The sequence below is a fragment of the Pyrus communis genome, chromosome 3 (genome assembly GCF_041283825.1).
Source record: "Pyrus communis isolate YQ-2024b chromosome 3, ASM4128382v1, whole genome shotgun sequence".
Lineage (NCBI taxonomy): Eukaryota > Viridiplantae > Streptophyta > Magnoliopsida > Rosales > Rosaceae > Pyrus > Pyrus communis.
In genome coordinates this window covers 22,657,028-22,663,027 of record NC_142567.1, presented here as the reverse complement: position 1 = coordinate 22,663,027, position 6,000 = coordinate 22,657,028, and the positions used below count along the sequence as shown (strand labels likewise).

Sequence of the window (6,000 nt, the reverse complement as noted above, 5' to 3'; positions counted from 1 at the left end):
TTGATGATTTGGGGATTGGGTAGGAACCCCACATCCCTCAAATCTCTCCCTCATTCCCGTGCCTTGTCTCTCTCTCTCCTCCCTCACAAATCTCTCATTCTCTGAGAGTTCTCTCTCTCTCTCCTTCGAACTCACACAGACCACCCACAAACCACCCCAAAACTATACCAACGCAGGATCTAAGACCACCATCGTACTCCTGAAGACCACACGAACACGATGGTACCAATTTCAGGTGAGTTTCACTTCGGAAAACATGTATTTCAATTTCACTGTGCGTGTGCACTGTTCATGCACACGTAAAGATTGATGTTTTTGGGATTTTGAAGCTTGTAGGAAGCTTGGTGAGGTCCTAAGGAAGCTCGGAGTGCTTCGTTTGAAGGATTTGGACGTCGGGATCACGAACTGTAAGTCCGGCCGAATTTTCGTGATTTTTGGAAAAGTTTGATTCCGTTGTTTTTAGGCCCTAAAACTAGTCCAACGTGGTAGATTATGATTAGGGCTTCATTTTGGTATAGATTACATGAAAAATGGACGTAGGAACAAGGAGAATGACAAGTTCAAAGTTTGGCCGGAGCTTTCGGGGCTTTTTCCGGCGAATCCACGGCGAGTTAGGGGTCAAGGCAGGTATGGATGTGTTCGTCTCGTCAATACCTTCATTTTGATATATAGTACGTCGAAAATGGTTAAGAAATGAAGAAGTTATGACACTTTGAAATTTACCCAGAAATTCCGGCAAAACACTATTTCCGGCGAAACCAGTCCGGCGACGCGAGGAAGAAGACGCGCGCGTGGGCAGCGCGTGAACAGGGCGCGTGGGGGCGCGTGAGAGCTCCAAATTGAGTTCTGAAAATTGTCACGTGTTCGTGACGTCGTGTAGATCACCGTGGTATATTCATACACCCAAATTGAGCAATGTATGAAAAAGTTATGGACAAATGTTTGGTGTATGTGCGTTAAATAATGTCAATTTGGTTACTGTTTGTATAGGTGAAAATTATACAAAAGAAGAATGTAACCAATCTAGGGGAGGCTCAGGGACCTACGAGACGTCGATGTGATATGTGAGTGGGCAGTTATTTTTCAGTATATATATATATATACGTATGCTTGACGTATTTCCCAGAAAACGTATTTTAAAAGAAATACGAATTATATATCCTGTCATTTATGCATCATATTTTAATATGTGCATTACCATAATTATGCATACTGTTGCATGGTGCTGAGGAGGCCCAGGTAAGTGCCAGGTAAGTGGTATTCATGTTTGTATGCAATAGTGGTTGAGATGTTTAGAGAGCTCATAATCTGCACCCCGGTGTTAGTGCTCCCGCCCAGGGCCAGGGCATAGTCCTTCACGTGATGTTCACCCGCACCACACGCTCGTCTTGGATCCAAGTAGGTGCAAGCCTTGTCGTACAGACCACATTAGGTGGTTCCGACTCGTAGGTGACCCGCGATTATTCGCACAGTCTTCACGTGATCGTAGCACTAGAGCGTATATATTACACCCAGTCTTGTCGTACAGACCACGTTAGGTGGTTCCGACTCGTGTGCAGATTCAGATATTGAGTTGAGATTGGAGCTCTACATGCAGCCGTACAGGTCACGTTAGGTGACTCCCGGCTGCCAGATTATATGTTATTGATGTGAATTATGCTTGAGCATTTACATTTATTGTGAGATTCTAATGTGGCATATTCTCAAGCATGAATGGCATATTCTTGAGCATGAATGATATACCCTTGAGCATGTTGGCATATTTATACATACGTATATATGTTTATTTCTCTGGGAAACTATATTTGTTTTACGGCGAGGGGTTAGTATATTCAAAAGAGAAAAGAAGGTTTTGAATAAGTTCGTTTTGCTGACCCACTCAACTTTGTTTTGCGCCCCTCCAGGTTCAAGAATTGCAAAGGTGTGGTGACTACGAGGAAATTCAACGGTGTTCTGACAGAGTAGACCAAATAAGGACTCACCTTCGGGTGTTTCATTTTAGAAGTTGTATATTTTAAAGCTTCCGAACTGTGCAAATGGTTACGTCACTCTCACGTGATGGCCAGCATGCCCTCCTTCGGGACGGGGTGTGTCAATAATTTTCTCAAACATAGAGTGATGTGTGGTCATAATTTTTTTGGACATGAAGTGAGGAAAACATGACTATATCCATACTATTTATTTACACTTTTTTATTAGAGTAAAATTTTGTAGTAATGTTCTGTCAGTAAGGCCATCTCCAACCGAATGGTCCAAAGAGATGCTTCTTGTATTAAGCACTTAAACTGTTTTTCTAGAATTACTTGGATTTTTACTAAGGATTGATTTCAAAAATATTTTCATCAAAAGTGCTTCAGTCATTTTAAAAGCATTTATAAATGAGCTCTTATTGTGCTCCAAGTTACAAAGGAGTGGCTTGTTAATAGGAGAACTAAAAAACTATTTAAATAAAAAATAAAAACTTTTTTCCGCTGCCGGGATTCGAACCCGGTTGTGATACAAAGCTCAATCCAATTTATGTGCTACAACGGAATATGGGATGCTAGTAGAAGAATTAAAAAATTATTTAAAGTGAGAGAACTTGATATTATTTGTGATAAATAATAAATATTATCTTCCCAAGGGAATACTATTTCCAGTTAAGGGATCATCTGAGGATCATATTAGACCAACTATGATCGAACGATGTGTGAACATAATTTTCTCAGACATAGTGTGATGTGTGATCATAATTTTTTCGGACATGAAGTGAGGAAAACATGACTATATCCATACTATTTATTTACACTTTTTTATTAGAGTAAAATTTTGTAGTAATGTTCTGTCAGTGAGGCCATCTCCAACCGAATGGTCCAAATATATGGTTCTTCTATTAAGCACTTAAACTGCTTTTCTAGAATTACTTGGATTTTTACTAAGAATTGATTTTAAAAATATTTTCATCAAAAGCGCTTCAGTCATTTCAAAAGCATTTATAAATGAGCTCTTATTGTGCTGCAAGTTACAAAGGAGTGGGTTGTTAATAGGAGAGTTAAAAAACTATTTAAATAAAAAATAAAAACTTTTTTCCGCTGCCGGGATTCGAACCCGGTTGTGATACAAAGCTCAATCCAATTTATGTGCTACAGCGGAATATCAGATGCTAGTAGAAGAATTAAAAAATTATTTAAAGTGAGAGAACTTGATGTTATTTGTGATAAATAATAAATATTATCTTCCCAGGGGAATACTATTTCCAGTTAAGGGATCATCTGAGGCTCATATTAGACCAACTATGATCGAACGATGTGTGATCATAATTTTCTCAAACATAGAGTGATGTGTGATCATAATTTTTTTGGACATGAAGTGAGGAAAACATGACTATATCCATACTATTTATTTACACTTTTTTATTAGAGTAAAATTTTGTAGTAATGTTCTGTCAGTAAGGCCATCTCCAACCGAATGGTCCAAAGATATGCTTCTTGTATTAAGCACTTAAACTGCTTTTCTAGAATTACTTGGATTTTTACTAATAAATGATTTCAAAAATATTTTCATCAAAAGCGCTTCAGTCATTTTATAAGCATTTATAAATGAGCTCTTATTGTGCTGCAAGTTACAAAGGAGTGGCTTGTTCATAGGAGAGTTAAAAAATTATTTAAATAAAAAAGAAAAATTTTTTCCGCTGTCGGGATTCGAACCCGATTGTGATACAAAGCTCAATCCAATTTATGTGCTACAGCGGAATATGGGATGCTAGTAGAAGAATTAAAAAATTATTTAAAGTGAGAGAACTTGATGTTATTTGTGATAAATAATAAATATTATCTTCCCAGGGGAATACTATTTCCAGTTAAGAGATCATCTGAGGCTCGTATTAGACCAACTATGATCGCACGATGTGTGATCATAATTTTCTCAAACATAGAATGATGTGTGATCATAATTTTTTTGGACATGAAGTGAGGAAAACATGACTATATCTATAATATTTATTCACACTTTTTTATTAGAGTTAAATTTTGTAGTAATGTTCTTTCAGTAAGGTCATCTCCAACCGAATGGTCCAGATATATGCTTCTTGTATTAAGCACTTAAACTGCTTTTCTAGAATTACTTGGATTTTTACTAAGGATTGATTTCAAAAATATTTTCACCAAAAGTGCTTCAGTCATTTCAAAAGCATTTATAAATGAGCTCTTATTGTGCTGCAAGTTACAAAGGAGTGGGTTGTTAATAGGAGAACTAAAAAACTATTTAAATAAAAAATAAAAACTTTTTTCCGCTGCCGGGATTCGAACCCGGTTGTGATACAAAGCTCAATCCAATTTATGTGCTACAGCGGAATATCGGATGCTAGTAGAAGAATTCAAAAAATTATTTAAAGTGAGAGAACTTGATATTATTTGTGATAAATAATAAATATTATCTTCCTAGGGGAATACTATTTCCAGTTAAGGGATCATCTGAGGCTCATATTAGACCAACTATGATCGAACGATGTGTGATCATAATTTTCTCAGACATAGTGTGACGTGTGATCATAATTTTTTCGGACATGAAGTGAGGAAAACATGACTATATCCATACTATTTATTTACACTTTTTTATTAGAGTAAAATTTTGTAGTGATGTTCTGTCAGTGAGGCCATGTGACATCCCACATTGCCCAGAGGAGTAATCCTTAAATGTATATTCCCATCCCTACCTAGCGCGAGGCCTTTTGGGAGCTCACTGGCTTCGGGTTCCGTAGGAACTCCGAAGTTAAGCAAGAAGGGGGCTAGAGCAATCCCATGATGGGTGACCCACTGGGAAGTTGCTCGTGAGTTCCCAAAAACAAAACCGTGAGAGAATGGTAAGCCCAAAGCGGACAATATCGTGCTACGGTGGTGGAGTGGGCCCGGGAAGTGATCCGCCCCGGGCCGGGATGTGAAAATTTTGGTATCAGAGCCAATCCCTGGCCGGAAATGTGCCGACGAGGACGTCGGGCCCCTAAGGGGGGTGGATTGTGACATCCCACATTGCCCAGAGGAGTGATCCTTAAATGTATATTCTCATCCCTACCTAGCGCGAGGCCTTTTGGGAGCTTACTGGCTTCGAGTTCCGTAGGAACTCCGAAGTTAAGCGAGAAGGGGGCTAGAGCAATCCCATGATGGGTGACCCACTGGGAAGTTGTTCGTGAGTTCCCAAAAACAAAACCGTGAGGGAATGGTAATCCCAAAGCGGACAATATCGTGCTACGGTGGTGGAGTGGGCCCGGGAAGTGATCCGTCCCAGGCCGGGATAATCCCACATTGCCCAGAGGAGTGATCCTTAAATGTATATTCCCATCCCTACCTAGCGCGAGGCCTTTTGGGAGCTCACTGGCTTCGGGTTCCGTAGGAACTCCGAAGTTAAGCGAGAAGGGGGCTAGAGCAATCTCATGATGGGTGACCCACTGGGAAGTTGCTCGTGAGTTCCCAAAAACAAAACCGTGAGGGAATGGTAAGCCCAAAGCGGACAATATCGTGCTACGGTGGTGGAGTGGGCCCGGGAAGTGATCCGCCCCGGGCCGGGATGTGAAAATTTTGGTATCAGAGCCAATCCCTGGCCGGAAATGTGCCGACGAGGACGTCGGGCCCCTAAGGGGTGGATTGTGACATCCCACATTGCCCAGAGGAGTGATCCTTAAATGTATATTCTCATCCCTACCTAGCGCGAGGCCTTTTGGGAGCTCACTGGCTTCGAGTTCCGTAAGAACTCCGAAGTTAAGCGAGAAGGGGGCTAGAGTAATCCCATGATGGGTGACCCACTGGGAAGTTGTTCGTGAGTTCCCAAAAACAAAACCGTGAGGGAATGGTAATCCCAAAGCGGACAATATCGTGCTACGGTGGTGGAGTGGGCCCGGGAAGTGATCCGCCCCGGGCCGGGATGTGAAAAATTTGGTATCAGAGCCAATCCCTGGCCGGAAATGTGCCGACGAGGACGTCGGGCCCCTAAGGGGGGTGGATTGTGACATCCCACATTGCCCAGAGG

At 41.0% G+C, this 6,000-nt stretch overlaps 1 long non-coding RNA gene across 1 annotated transcript; it reads left to right on the top strand.

Annotated features, from left to right (window-relative positions):
- The first annotated feature begins 494 nt into the window (after window positions 1-494).
- On the top strand, window positions 495-2,047 carry LOC148698149 (uncharacterized). The gene is made up of 4 exons (XR_015960341.1): window positions 495-627; window positions 728-889; window positions 991-1,064; window positions 1,905-2,047. It is a non-coding gene; the product is annotated as an uncharacterized LOC148698149 (long non-coding RNA).
- The last annotated feature ends 3,953 nt before the right edge of the window (window positions 2,048-6,000 follow it).